Source organism: Trichechus manatus, unplaced genomic scaffold (genome assembly GCF_000243295.1).
Source record: "Trichechus manatus latirostris isolate Lorelei unplaced genomic scaffold, TriManLat1.0 scaffold00110, whole genome shotgun sequence".
NCBI lineage: Eukaryota > Metazoa > Chordata > Mammalia > Sirenia > Trichechidae > Trichechus > Trichechus manatus.
The window spans coordinates 4,744,935-4,759,996 of record NW_004444046.1 but is presented as its reverse complement, the minus strand read 5'-3'; the positions used below and the strand labels follow the sequence as shown (position 1 = coordinate 4,759,996).

The window sequence follows — 15,062 nt, the reverse complement described above, 5'->3', positions numbered from 1 at the left end:
ACTTGACAGCACCTAACAACAACATACAGACAGTGAGAAGATCAGTGGTTGCCAAGAGATCAGGGGGTAAAGGAAGGGATGAACAGGTAGAGCACACGGCATTTTTACAGCAGTGAAACTATTCTATACGATACTGTAATCATAGATACAGGATATCATGCATTTGTCAAAACCCATAGGACCGTATAACACTAAGAGTGAACTCTAATGTAAAATATGGACTTCAGTTAATAATAATGTATCAGTACCAGATCATCAATTCTAACAAATGTATCACAGAAATGCAAGATGTTAATAGGAGAAATAATGTGCAGAGGGTATATCAGAACTCCCTGTACTTTCTGCACATTTTTCTGTAAACCTAAAACTACTCTAAAAAATAAAGTCTATCTAAAAAGAAAAGAAAAAGACAAGTCATAGACAGGGAGAAAATATTTGCAAATCATATATCTGATAAGAGGTCCCTGGGTGACCCAAATGGTTTGCGCTCAACTACTAACCGAAAGGTTAGCAGTTTGAACCCACTCAGTGGTGCTGTGGAAGAAAGGCCTGGCAATCTGCTTCCATAAAGATCACAGCCAAGACAATGCTATGGAGCTCAGTTCTACTCTGTAACACATGGGGTTACCATGAGTTGGAACTGACTCAGTGGCAATGAGTTTGATTCTTGGTTTTATATCCGATAAAGGACTTGCACCCAGAATATATTTTTAAAAAACTCTTAAAATTCAATAAGACAACAAATAACTTCATTAGAAAATAAACAAATGCTTTGACTAGACAAAGATATATGAATGACTAGTAAGCACATGGAAAGGTGCTCAATATCATTAGTCTCTAGGGAAATGCAAATTAAAACTGCAGTGAAACACCACTAGACACTCATCAGAATGGCTATAATCAAAACAATAATACCAAGTGTTGGCACGGAGAAAACTGGAATGGAGAAACTGGAAACTGCATACATCGTTGGAGGGGCTTTAACACAAGTCACTTTTGGAAAACACTTTGCTAGTTTCTTAAAAAGTTTCTTAAAAAGTTATCTAGTAATTACACTCCTAAGAATCTACCCTAAAGAAATGGAAACATAGGTCTACAAAGACATTTTTACACAAGCGCACGTTCGCTGTTGGCCAGCTGCATCCTCTGCCCATGAAGTTCCCTCCTAAGTGCCACCATGCCAATCGTCTTCCACATGTGCGCTTACGAAAATACCTTGCAGGAGGAGGGCATAGCTGGTAAGCAAACACAGAAGGTGCGGGGTATTTGCATAAAAATAATGGTACATTATTCACAATAGGGGGAAAAATACCAGACACAATTTAAATGTTCACCAGCTGGTGAATGGATAAACAAAATGTGGTACATCCATAAACATTCATAAAGGGGAGTATTATTCAGCAATACAAAGCAACAAGACTTAGACACGCTGCAGCATGGATGAACCTCAAAAATATTATGCTAAGTGAAAGAAGCCAGACACACAAACCGACATATTCTAGGATTCCATCTGTATGAAATTTCCAGAAAAGGCAAGAGAAATTTAATATCAATTGCTGCCTGGGGCCAAGGGTGGGGGGTGACTGTAAACTGGCACAAGATAATTTTGGGGTTCTAAAATACATTGTGGTGAAGGATTCACAAGTCTATAAATTTACTAAAGATAGTGAATTGTACACTTACAATGGATGAATTTTATAGCCTGTAAATTATACCTCAATAAAACTTAAAAAAAAAAGACTTGTATAAGAATATTAATAGCAGCTTCATTCATAAAAGCCAAACTTGGAAACAACCCAAACGGTCATCAAAGGAGAATGGATAAATGATGGTATACTCATAGAATGGAATATTAGTTACCAATAAAGAACAAACTACTGAAACATACAACGACATGCATGAATCTCAAACACATATTGAACAAAAGAAGTCAGACATAAAAGAGTCTACTACATATACAGATTTATTCCATTTATTCGAAGTTCAAGAACAGGCAAAGCTCATTTCTGGTGCTAGAAATCAGAACAGCAATTGCTTCTGGAGTAGGGAGACTGAGTGCAAAGAGATATGAGAATATTTTCTGGAGCATGAAAATGTTCTCTGTTTTGACAGGGATGTTGTTTATAAAGGTGCATCAAAACTCAACAATTAAGATTGTGTTTTTTACTGTATGTACTTCAATACATTTTTTAAAAATGCTTAAAAATGCCAAAAAATAAAAAGGGAGAGAGAGAGAGAGAAAGACATACTAATAGACAAACTCAGAATCAATCACAATCAATCACATTTATTTCTAGAAGGTAGGTGTGGGTGTGAGAGTTTGTGGTCATCATCTCATGTCAAATAGTTAATAAATACATGACTAATAATTTAATACTCATTTTTAAATGTTTTAATTATGTTTTGTGATACACACAAAAGAATATATTGAACATAATGTAAGTTATGAAAATAATCAAACTCTAGTTCTTTATATTCTCCTACAATCACACATCCCACAAATATTTATGGAGGACCAAAAATATTTTCAGACACCCAAGTTCAAACTGTGACTCAATCACAACTACAGTGCTGATTATTTCACTTTTTCCTCTATGTAAAAATGTGAGCATACCTTTCAGAATCAAATTTACTTAACATAAGTTTCCTTTCTGCTCATGGGAGGAAAAGTGTTAGATAACCTAATAAACCAAACCCATTGCAGTGGAGCCAATTCACAGCAACCCTATAGGACAGAGTAGAATTGCCCCAAAGGGTTTCCAAGGCTTAAAATCTTTAAGGAACCAGACTGCCACATCTTTCTCCATGGAGCAGCTGGTGGGTTTGAACCACATACCTTTAGATTAGCTACGGAGCACTTAACCACTGTGCCACTAGGGCTCTGAAAACCTAATAGTCCCAGATTTATCAAGCAAAAGCACAAGTTGGGTGCCAATTGGGTCCAGTAGATTCAGGACTTAACAGGTAGTCATTTCAGTCCTTCCTTTGCTGCAGGCCCATCAGCTACATCCCCTGCACCCTCCCAAGCCTAGATACAATGGGCCCTGGGAGAAAAGGCTGTGGATACACCCTGAAGGAAGCTGCAACCTGGTTAGCAGCATCTATCCAGGAGGAAAGGGGTGCCACCACCATGGGCAGCCACCCACCCTTGTGGTCACTTCCCCTCCACTCCCTCAGTCTGCTCTAAGCCAGGCTAGGAAGTATGATGATGAAGGAGGCATGACCCCTGCTCCCCCTAGTTTATCTATGGACCACCCTACCCAGTGCCCGAGGGTAAGTATCAGCGCACTTCCTACACTCCTGATGCATTTTAAAGACCGTTAAAATATTCATGGCTTTTGACCCAGTAACTCCACTCTAGGAAATAATCAAGAGTTGAAGAAAGTAATTACTGCATCAGCAGCTCATATCAGCATTACTTGCTTTGCCTACAGCAACTCCCCCCCACCAGCCCCAGAATAAAAAAAAACTTAAAAAATGAATGAAGCAGTGTTACTGAAGGGAGTATGTTCTTGTCCTCAGGTAGTCTTAAGTTATGAGGGATGTAAAGTTGAAAATCACTGACACATACAGTACTATTCCAATATTAGATAAATATGAAAAATAAGTATGTATATACAGACCAGAGGTAATTAATGCCAGGCCACCAGTGCTTAGTAAGGTCTTGGCCTTGGAGACCAATGCTTCTCAAACTTGAATGTGGATCCTGTTAAAAGGTAATTCTGATTCAGCAGGTGTGGGTAGGGCTTGAGATTCTGCATTTCTAACATGCTCCCATGCTACACCCACGCTGCTGGTCCAAGAGCCACACTTGGAAAAACAAGGCTATAGATGGCACTCATGCTGGAGGGAGAGAGCCAGGCTACACTAATTGTGACTATCTCTTGTGAGAGTACTGGTGCATATTTGCTCTTTACACTCTACTATGTTGTCCAGATTTTTAGCAATGAAAATTTATTCCTTTTGTAATTAGAAAGAAAACTTTTTATTGTTCAAATCAGTCATTATTCTTATAAGAATCCATCCCAAATTCTGTAAAACAGGATCAAAGATACATTCAACTTAGAATGATTTACAATAAGAAAAAAGAGAGAGAGAGAGCAAGAAACCACCTAGTTCTCTAACTTTAAGAGAATGGCTACGTGTCAGGAAAAGACAACTTTCAGTGCAGTAAGTGAGAAAGAGGCATAATATGCAGACCATGCTATCTAATTTTAATCTAGATTCTAGACTAACAGCTATGTTTTTTTCAGAAAAACATGTTTCTCCTCGGTGGTCAAAACCAGGATGTGAAACCATTTGCCCCGAGGGCCTTAACCAAGAAACCATCTGCACCCCTCAAAATGCCTGTACTCCAGAAGAGTGCTGTTGCCAGCAAGGTATTTTTCCTTTTTGTAAGACAGACAAAAGAAACTACATGTAAGTATCCTGTGACCATGATGTAAGCATCCTTTGAAATTATCTGTAATCTCTAATTATACTATTAACAATCAGTAACCAATCAAGTATGATTATTACAATATTCCTTGATTTTCCTGTAACTGCCCTCCCTATGGTTTGGTTCGTCTTTTTACCCCATAAGAATACCTGTATAATGAAACTGCCCTGGGATTCCCTGGTCCCATTTTCAATGGGCTATGTAGTTTCCCAATTGCAATTGTTTTAAACGCTTAACAAACCTCTGTTTTAACTTAAAACGATGCTCAAGTTTTTCTCGACAAAACCTATATGCTGAAATAACATGCAGTCATTAAACACAATCATTATAAAGACATAGGAAAATTTCTTGATAAATTTTAATTAAAGTATGACAACCATGTTAAAATGCTAACATAAAATCAATTAAATGTTTATAAAAATGTTAAAATTAATCAAATTTATAAAAAACAAAGGAGCCATAAGGGTGCAATGGTTAAGCGCTCTGCTGCTAACCAAAAGGCTGGCACTTGAACTGTGAAGGAGCCCCCAAAATCTAAGGGTTTGGCATAAGGAGAGGTTTCTGCCAAAGATACAGACTGGACTCCATTTTTGTTGTTTACTGCTCATTCTGAGTTGACTCTCAAGAGTCAGCTAGCCAGAATACTTCAGGAAGCCTGTGGGCTCCCCTCCTCTCCCTTCCTCCCATAGTATGCTCCCAAAAAGGATATTAATCTAGGCTGGCCCACAAAATATCCATAGATTAGCAAGGAGTTAACTGACTCAAACCTTATGATTAACAAAACAATGCTTAAGAGACCTCACAACTATCTGGTGTCTATTAAAGAATGATTTTTGTAAACGTCAACCAATCAGAATTTTTTCCTTGTTAAGTTCCTGGATTTTTTGTACTTAAACTCTGTGAAAAAATTTCTTTTGCTGGAGTATTTTTGTGAATCCTAACGAAGTGCTGCCTGATCTGGATCACTCTGTTCTTTCAATAAAAGTCTTTGCTGTAATTTTAACAGAAACTCCAGTTTGCTCTGACATTTCTTGGTGTCAGAGTTGTGGGATTCAAAGGCACCTTATCTTCAGCAACCCTGAGAGGTCAAGGACCTGGAGTTCTGGCACCAACACGAGCCCATTGGGCTCATCCACCTTCACAGACTCTCAGGGGTCGATAAGGTAAGCCCTCTCAAATTTCAAGCTCTACTTTCTTGCGTCGAGAGCTCTTTGAGATTTACTGAAGGATTTGTTTCATTTTGTTCAGTTTGGTTTTTGCAAGAATTTGCCTCCACTAGTGGCAGTAGTGTGAGATTCTGGGAAAACTGGCAAACTGCTGCCCTAGAAGTTTCTGAGTTTGTAGAATTGCAGGCTCTATAAGATTTTGTTGAGTCTGAGAGTCTTAAACTTTGAACAAACTCTAACCTTCTTTGAAAATGGGAAATCCCTTATCTAGGGGCAGTGTGGAATTCCCTTCTGGGACTCCTGCCTGATATACAGATAAACATTACGGCCGTGCTACCTGGTTGTATCTATCCATTTGGCATAATCTCACTAAGGATGGTCTGGAAAATATTTGGCCACTTTTTGGTTCTTTTGAATTGTCTAAATGGAGTTTTCCCTGCACTAAATTAGAAAAGACTCCCAAATTAAGCAGAAACAATGGAACACCTATGTTAACAGGTATTTTAAAGCCTCTAGAAGCGTGATGAGAGTAAAATTGCTTCCCTGCAATATAATGTTTCTAAATTAACTAAACAAAATAAGGAACTACAATGCCAAATTTCTGTTCCAGCTACCCAAGTTGTCCCAGGACTGTCTGCTCCTTTGCCGGCCTCCTCTCCTTTGTATTACCCTCTGCCTTCTTACGCCTCTGATACTACTAAAGACTCCTCCAATAACATGTCGTCTGAACTTTCTTTTCCCCCCTTAAGAACCTAGTGGGAACATAAAGCCTATTTCCAAGATGCCTTTTTAAATCCGTCTCAGTGTGGATATTGAAGATCCTCCCCATTTTACTTTTATATCCTGGGCACACTCAAAATTACATAAAATTACTAAAGATCTCTCAAAACTGTGAGAAGATTCTTACAAGTTTGCTGAGGAATTTAGAATACTTATTGAGGCTTAATAGCCTGGACTTCCTGATTTGCATCCACCAGTCCACATGATAACCAGGCCAGGGGAGGGCCAATTGTGGTTACAACAGGCTGAATGGACAAATCCCAAAGACAGTTTAGTTCTAGACCTATACAGAACAGCTGCCCAACTGTTACAAGGTTTTCTGGCTAGTAAAAGATTGCTAGAGGCCATTCCAAAGGCTCCCCCCAACCCCAATAATAGACTGGACAAAAATTCACTTGTGCATACAAAATATGTATGACTGCCGGAGCAGACTATTTCAAAAGCTTGCTGAACATTCCAGAATTGATCCATCATCCCCTGGGGCTATAGGAGCTTTCAATGCAGTATTCATATCTGGCCCCAAACTTGAGCTTTCAGCCCTAGTAAAAACTAGACATCAACTAGATTGGAAAGCAGCCCCCATTGCCAAGCTGGCAAATTTAGCTCATGAACTTTTTCAGATCTTGGAAACTAAACAAACCACTAAGGCAAATAAGTTAATGGCCTACAATTACCACAACTGCAATCTCCTAACCAACACAGTAAATCCAAGCCCTCTGGAGGCACTAAACCCAGTATTTATACTTACTGCAAGGAACCTGGGCACTGGAAAAAGGATTGCTATAAGTTAAAGAAGAATCAAAAGAAATAGCTTAAGCCAGAGACCCTTCAACCAGATATGGAATGAATGGGCTCTGGGGACACCACAGGGGCTTCTCCTATGGTGGCACTTAACCTACAAGGAGAAACTACCATGTACATTAACGGAGAGTCTTGTAAATTTTTAATTGATTCTAGGGCCATCCTCCCTGTAATTAACCCCGCTTGGTTACAAAAGCCTTGCCCTGGAGTACAAAAACTTCGAAAGTTTTGAAGAACAGATTTCAATTCATTCAAAACTTGTTCCAACATCTCTTGGCCCAAATGAAGATCTACATCCCTTTCTGCTTAGCCTTGACATTCCTGTTAATTTGTTGGGCTGAGATCTTTTGTCTAAACGGGCCTGTCATTGATAATTTTCAGAAAAAGAAGAAATATTATTAAGCCTGCCAGACATCCCTGAAAACCTCTAATGAGGGATGTGAATCAGAACTAATTCAAGGGGAAGAAGCTGCTTGCTGTTTTCAAGCATTAGTCATGCACAAAGACGATTTCCTCTAACCTTTTTTCATTAATTTCTGAAAACTTATGGGCCACCACATCTACCAATTTGGGGCATTTTATCAGCAGACCCCATTAAAAATTAGGTAGACACCTCAAAGCATTTACTAGGACTGCCTCAATACCCCTTTAAACAAGAAGCTTAAGAGGGTTAGCTAGTATTATTCAGGACTTCCTTTCTAAAGGATTAATTGTTCCTGCACTCGCCCTTGTAACACCCCTGCACTCCCTGTTAAGAAACAAGACAACAGAGGCTGGAGGTTTGTTCAGGATTTGAAGACTATCAACCATATTGTTATTCCTAGATTTTTAGTAGTTCCAAACCCTCATTTACTACTTTCTAATGTTCCTCTGGATGCTATGCATTTTACTGTAATTGATCTTTGTAGCACCTTTTTCAGAATTGCTGCCTATCCTGAAAATCAATATTTATTTGCTTTTACTTGGGAGAAGCAACAATTTACTTGGACAGTAATGCCACAGGGATTTACCAAATCTCCCATCTAGTTCTCTTAAATTCTCCATGCTGATTTACATCTCTTACAATACAAAAATGAATCTAAATTATTGCAATACGTCAATGCCTTACTAATATGCTCAAACTTCCAGCAAGACTGCATAGATGACAGCATAATCTTATTAAAACATCTGACCACTGCAGGGCATAAAGTTTCTAAAAAAAAAAACTACAATTGGCCCAGTCTTCTGTTAAGTATTTAGGTCATCTGATTTCTGAAGAAGGCTTTTCTATTGATCCTAAATGGAAAGAAGCTATTTTTGCTTTTCTTAACCTCAAAACTAAGAAACAATTATGTGGGTTTCTGGGGCTTTGTGACTACTGTAGACTTGGATTCCTATTTTCTCCTTGTTAGTCAAACCCCTATCTACATAAACATTTGAAAGCCTCCAAACCAGATTCTTTCCAAATTATACCAGAGGATCAGGAAGCTATAACTAAACCAAAAGAACCTCTAGGAAACACACCTGCACTAGGGTTTCCTAACTATCACCTAGATTTTTCCCTGTTTGTACATGAACACTTTGCAAATGCTTCAGGTGTTTTAACATCAGAGGCCAGTAGGCTATTACAATCTGCAGCTTGACCCTGTAGCTAAAGGATACCCTCCCTGCCTCAGGGCTGTTGCTGCCACAGAAAAGATTACCGATTTGTTCATAATCATAACCATAATGAATTAACTTATGAAAAATTAATTTAAAAAAAAAAAAACAAAAATTAGCTAAAACTGGAGGAAACTGAAAAATAGAAGAAAGCGGATTGTTCTCAGGATCCGATAAACGAATTATGGTTAGGACATGATCAGAAGCTTGTCTTACTTAAATCATTTCATGTCCCTGTTGAAAGCTCTCCATGAAGGATCTCACTTAGGATGAGACGAAATGATTGAAATTTTTGAAGAAATATTGATGGAGGCAATTTTTGGAGGTTGCCGAGTATGTTGCCTCTCATTGCTCTGTTTGTTCCTGCTATAACCCAGGCAAGCCTCTTTGAGTTTCACCTGGTAAATACTCCTTACTGTCAGGACCTATGCTTGAATGGCAATTAGATTTTATCCAGCTCCCACCTTCAAATGATTACAAATATGTATTAGTAATGATTTGCAGATTTTTGCATTGGACAGAAGCTTCTCCTAGTCATCATGCCACTGCAACCTTTGTAGCTAAGACACTTCTTGAAAACATAATCCCCACTTGAGGAGCACCAATAATTCTTTGCAGTGACCAGGGGACCCACTTTACTGGACAAGCAATTAAAGAAATATGTAAGATTTTTCCTATTTATTAAAGACTTCATTGCCCTTACCAACTACAATCATCTACGCTAGTACAAAGAACTAATGGTAAAATAAAAACCCAGTTAGCCAAGCTTTCTCAGTCTTTAAGCTTATCCTAGACTAAGGTGTTTCCCCTAGTCCACCTAAATTTGAGATCCACTCCGTTTGGGCCATATAAATTAACCCCACATGAAATTATTACTGGAAGGCCTATGCTGCTGTTGTTAGGTGCCGTCGAGTCACTTCTGACTATAGTGACCCTATGCACAAAAGAATGAAACACTGCCCAGTACTGAGCCATCCTCACAATCATTGCTATGTTTGAGCCCACTGTTGCAGCCACTGTTATCAATCCATCTTGTTGAAAGTCTTCCTCTTTTTCGCTGACCGTCTACCAGCATACCAGCAAAACACAAGCCACCACAGTATGACAAACTGAGAGATGCCCTTCCTTATTTCTCAATCTATGTTAATTCTAATTAAGTTCAACCTGAATTACTGAATATTATCAGTCTTTGATTTCAGTATTCTAAAGAGCACCTTTTACGAGTCAAAGAAGCTTTTGACAGTCAAAACTCAAGAAATAAAAAAATTACCTACTATTGAACCAAGTAACTATGTATACTGGAAGAGACACTAATTAAAAGATTCCCTGGAGCCTTGTTGGAAAGGACCATATTCGGTCCTTATCACTAACCCTTGTGCTGCCAAATTACAGGGAGTTAAAACTTGGATCTACCTATTCCAACTTAAGAAGGCTAATGCCCCTGTGTGGACTGTTAAACCTACTGAAAGACTTAAACTGAAGTTCAAATGCCTTCGTGGCCAGAAGTAGATGGTGTCGGAGTAGATGGCACCTCCCAAGATCATGGAACGAGATTTCCCTATGCAACCTGCTGAAATGGTTGGACTTTGTCTCCTGATTACTGGTACTCTTACGGTAGCTGCTTTATTACACATTTGTGATATTATCTGTTGTTTTAATATCTTTTTTTTCCATACAAATAACTAAAGAAAAGTTTGCTTTATCATAGTTATTATTTTTATTTGCCTTGTTTTATTATTTTTTAGTTAGTGTTCTTACACTATGCAGACTTCCTTAAGTATTCTGTTACTGGATATCATGACTTTTACTGATGCCTGGCATGGCAATGCCTATGTTAGATAAGCTCAATCAGTAGCTAGTGCTGGTAATCTGACTGTTAGATTTGCCATCAAATCCCAAAATCTGGACATACTAATTCAGACCCTTTAGCTACGCCTATGTGTAACTGACTCCACCGTAAATCCTAATATTTCTTTTAAATGGGCTATACGTGTCAAGCCGTGGGCCCCTCCGGAATTATTAAGAAGTCCCCAGGTGCCATTTTTCACTTTAACTCAACACTTCTGAGTCAATGATACAGAAAAAAAGCTTAAAAACTGCACGAAAAATACAGGGAAGTTCCACCCATGTACTGATTTGTCACTCATATGCCCAAGGAATCCCAGATATCTTCAAATCTTTATACAAAGGTCTTGCAGCAGCACGAAAGGGAAGTCACCCTTTTGTCACAGCATTTACCTCCCTACATATTTGGAGGCTACTGTCTTGTTTGTAATAACTTTTTGACTGAAGAATGACTCAAAAAAGTCAACCAAACTATCCTGTCTCCAAAAAATAACAATGGAAATAACAAAATCTGTGCCCTTCATGGACACATACATGAGGGATCAAAATATCCAAAAGCCCAAATCTGAACAGCAAACCCTATGCTTGCGAATTACCATGTCTAGATGGTTTTTAAATGACAGTTCAATGTACATTTGGCTTTTTAGGGGTTCCCTTAAGCCTCCACTCTTATAATGAAAGTGTACACTGGATCAATGATCTGAAACTCTTTTCGACACAAAAGAAATTATGAAAACCCTACAATGGACAGATCAGAGGGGACGGATGGCCATTTCTGCAGGGCCTTTTCCATGTGGGTATCCCCGAACTTGAAAAATCTATTTGCAATGTGACTGCTACCATGCTCCAAATACTGAATGAACTAGTCGATAGCACAGAAACCCAACAAAAATCTTTAAATTCTCTTGTCAAAGTTGTACTGGATGACAGAATTGCCTTTGATTTTCTCCAGCACAACAGGGAGGAGTTTGTGCAATTACTAATACCACTTGCTGTACTTGAATAAATACATCTGGAGAAGTAAAACAAGATCTTAAAGACGTCCACCAGAAAGCTACATGGCTTCAACTACCCTCTATGTCCAACTCCCCTTTCCTTGTTATTTTTAGTTGGCTATCTACCGAAATTGGTTCTTGGCTATGTTCAATTTTACAAACTGGATTAATTCTCTTAATCATTATAATAATTATTATAGGATTAATTAAATGTTTTGTGAAGTATTTTATCAAATGCTTGTACACACAATGCAACACTACTTCCTATGCAAAAGATCATGTATTTTGAAGAAACAGCAATTCCTTAGAGAATAGTTTGGCTCTTCACCTTGATCAATGCCCCTCTCTGCCAAATATTCCAATTAATTCAGCCATGCTCCTATACACCATTCTTAAAAGATCACAGAACCAGAGGTCCAAGCTACAGCATAGTGAAGACAGAACAGATGGTGTCTGGCTATCTTTCATGGACAGTATCTGGGGTTTTACAGGCCTATTTTAAATAGACGGCCATCTAATAAACACAAGGAAAATAAGTTCACTCTTATAATAGTGATCAGTGAATTTCTACAGAAATATTTTATCAGAAATGGGGGTTGTGAGGGAGCCCCAAAAATCCAGGGGCTTGCTGCCAAAGATATAGGCTGGACTCCATTTTTTGTTGTTTACTGCTCATTCTGAGCTAGCTCTCAAACGTCAGGAGCCAGAATACCTCAGGAAGCCTGCAGGTTTCCTCCTCTTCTCTTCCGTCCTCTCACAGCATGCTCCCAGGAAGGATATTCACTAAGGCTGGCCCCTAAAATATCCATAGATTAGCAAGAAGTTAACTGACTCAAACTTTATGACTAACAAAACAATGTTAGAGGGATCTCATAATTGTCTGGTGTCTGTTAAAGCATGATTTTGTAAATGTCAACCAACCAATCATAATTTTTTCTTGTAAGTTGCTGATTTTCTGTACTTAAACTTTGTGAAAAATTCTTTTTGCTGGAGTATTTTTGTGAATCCTCACAAAAGGCTGCCCCATGCAGATCGCTCTGTTCCTTCAGTAAAACTCTTTAATTTTAACAGAAACTCTAGTTTGCTCTTTGACAGAACCCACTCATCAGCTCAGAGGGAGAAGAACCTGGTGATCTGCTCCTGTAAAGATTACAACCAAGAAAATCCTATGGGGCAGTTCTACTCTGTCACACAGGGTTGCTATGAATTGAAATCGACTTAATGAAATCTAACAACAACAACATAATATAAAAAACAAAAGCAAGGCAAAACAAAACAAAACTGGAAAGAAATGGGCCAAACTGTTTCTGTCTTTGGGCCTTAGGATGTTAAGGTCATAAGTAATTTTTCCCCTCAACTTTCCAGAATAAAATAAAGTTGAAGGAGTGAAGGAGCCTGTGCAGGATGAATTCGGAGTCATCTCTGGGTAGTGCAAATGGTTAACACACTTGACTATAACCGAAAGATTAGAAGTTCAAGTCCCCATAGGAGCCTCAGAAGAAAGTCCTGGCGATCTACTTCTGAAAACTCAGACATTGAAAACCCTATGGAGCACAGTTCTACCCTGACAGAGTCAACTTGATAGCAACTGGTTTTGGTTTTAAAGGCAAGGAAATCAATGGAAAATGTTAGGGGCAGCAGAGAGAAGAGAAACCCATTCAGTGGTTGGTTAGGAAGGGAGCAGACTTGGGGGCCTATCAGTTACAGGACAGACAGAATGTGGGGAAAAGTAATAGCAAAAGGAGCTGTATGAGTTCTCACTGGAACACTTGTCTAGGAAAATGCAAATGGTTTAGTGAAGGTGGGTTAGGCTGTTGAAGCTATGGGTCTGTACCTCAGGGAAAGTATCCAGGGTAGAGACAGATTTGGAAGTCACCAGTGGGTGAAGGTACCAAGAGAAGGCCAGGTAGGGCAGGGACAGTGGGAAGGGGGAGAGGTCAACAGGTCACAGAGGAGAAGCCTACCGCCTCTACCCCTCCCTGAACCTCTCCTGGCACTTCTATGAATGGGTCTGGGCAGGGGCGGTCAACAGGGGAGACCTCTTCTGACTCGGCTACTTGCAACTCCTTCATTCGCCTCTCTAGACACAGTCGACACTTTCAGCTTCCTGGGGACACCTCAGCTATCAATTCCTCCCTTCCCCTCTCCAGGATTTACCACTTTCTAGGATTCCATAAAGCATAAGAAGTCATGTTCCTTTCTCTGATAGCTCATTCCTACATTTCCATTTCTGTTCTGACAGGCAGCAAAAGGCTGCAAATGGCAACCAAAACAGTCATGCACCACATAATATTCATTTGGGCAAAGTCCAACCACATATATGTCCGTGGTTCCATAAGGTTATAATAGAGTTCTTAAATCCCAATTGGAGAATGAAACATAGCAGATTTAGACATATCACACTTGACAGCACAACAATCCTCAAAAACAAAGAAAAAATTCTCCAAATTGTTAAAGGATTGGCTCCACTGTAAGCCACAAGGCTAACGAAAATGCAAGAGGGACCTATATCAGACATGGAGAAATTGCTAATGACATGGATTGAGGACTAAACACAATAGCGAACCCCTCTCAGCACACTGACGATCACTGCTAAGGCGCGAAGCTTGTTTAAGATGCTTAAAGAAAAAGCAGGGAGATTTCTGGGCAACATGGTGCCATAGTCAGAAGCACCAGGCCTCCCCTCCGCAGCAAAGATCAGAAAAACTAAGTAAAATAGAGTCACACATCAATCCTGAAACCCTAAGCATCAAATGAAGAGACAAAGAACTCAGCCAAGCACCGAATGGAATAAGAAACTGACCGAGAACAGAGAGCGAGGAGAGATACATGCAGAGGTCCCTATCAGCTACCACAGCACAGATCCACCATCTTGGACTCCTATCAGAGATCAGTGAATGGGGGTACGAGAAAGCAGCTTCACGGAGTTTCCAGCAGGAGACAGAAAAACCGGTAACCAGTGATACAGGCTTTCCCACCCCCTACCCTTCTTCACCCCCACTTAGCCTCCTCTGCTTCCTGCAGCCACAGTCTCTTGGCCAGGAAGCACCAGCTTCACCCCACTGTCGCCTGGATTCCACCTGCCCGTACTGGCCGGCTCCCTGAGTGCCTTTTGTTGGCCGCTGGTATTGCTTTTTTCTGCTTCTTTAGATTTCTTCCTTACCTCTCACCACCTCCCCCTCCTTTGTCTCAAACACCTGGCTCCGTGCTCCATCTTTGCTTCTTCCTGAAAGGCTGCGAAACAATGCTCAACTGTGAAACTACCTCCTGGCTCGTGCCACCATGCTGGTGGGACCCCCGGCGCTTTTTTGTTTGTTTGTTTGCTCTTATTCTGTTTTGATTTGTTCCGTTGTTCTCTTTTTCTTTTCTCTGCTTGGGAGCCCCTTCTAGCCAGGCAGT

At 39.7% G+C, this 15,062-nt stretch overlaps 1 protein-coding gene across 7 annotated transcripts in view; it reads right to left on the bottom strand.

Annotated features, from left to right (window-relative positions):
• The window catches only part of GPR160 (G protein-coupled receptor 160), a 79,543-nt gene that overhangs the window by 52,402 nt on the left and 12,079 nt on the right, over positions 1-15,062 (bottom strand). Inside the window, exon 1 of one of the 7 annotated variants that reach the window (XM_023737907.1) lies at positions 12,376-12,825. The exons of the other annotated variants lie outside the window; for them this stretch is intronic. The gene's annotated coding sequence lies outside the window, so the exon portion shown is untranslated. Of the gene's footprint in view, positions 1-12,375; positions 12,826-15,062 lie in introns of those variants that run through there. 7 annotated transcript variants of the gene reach the window in all.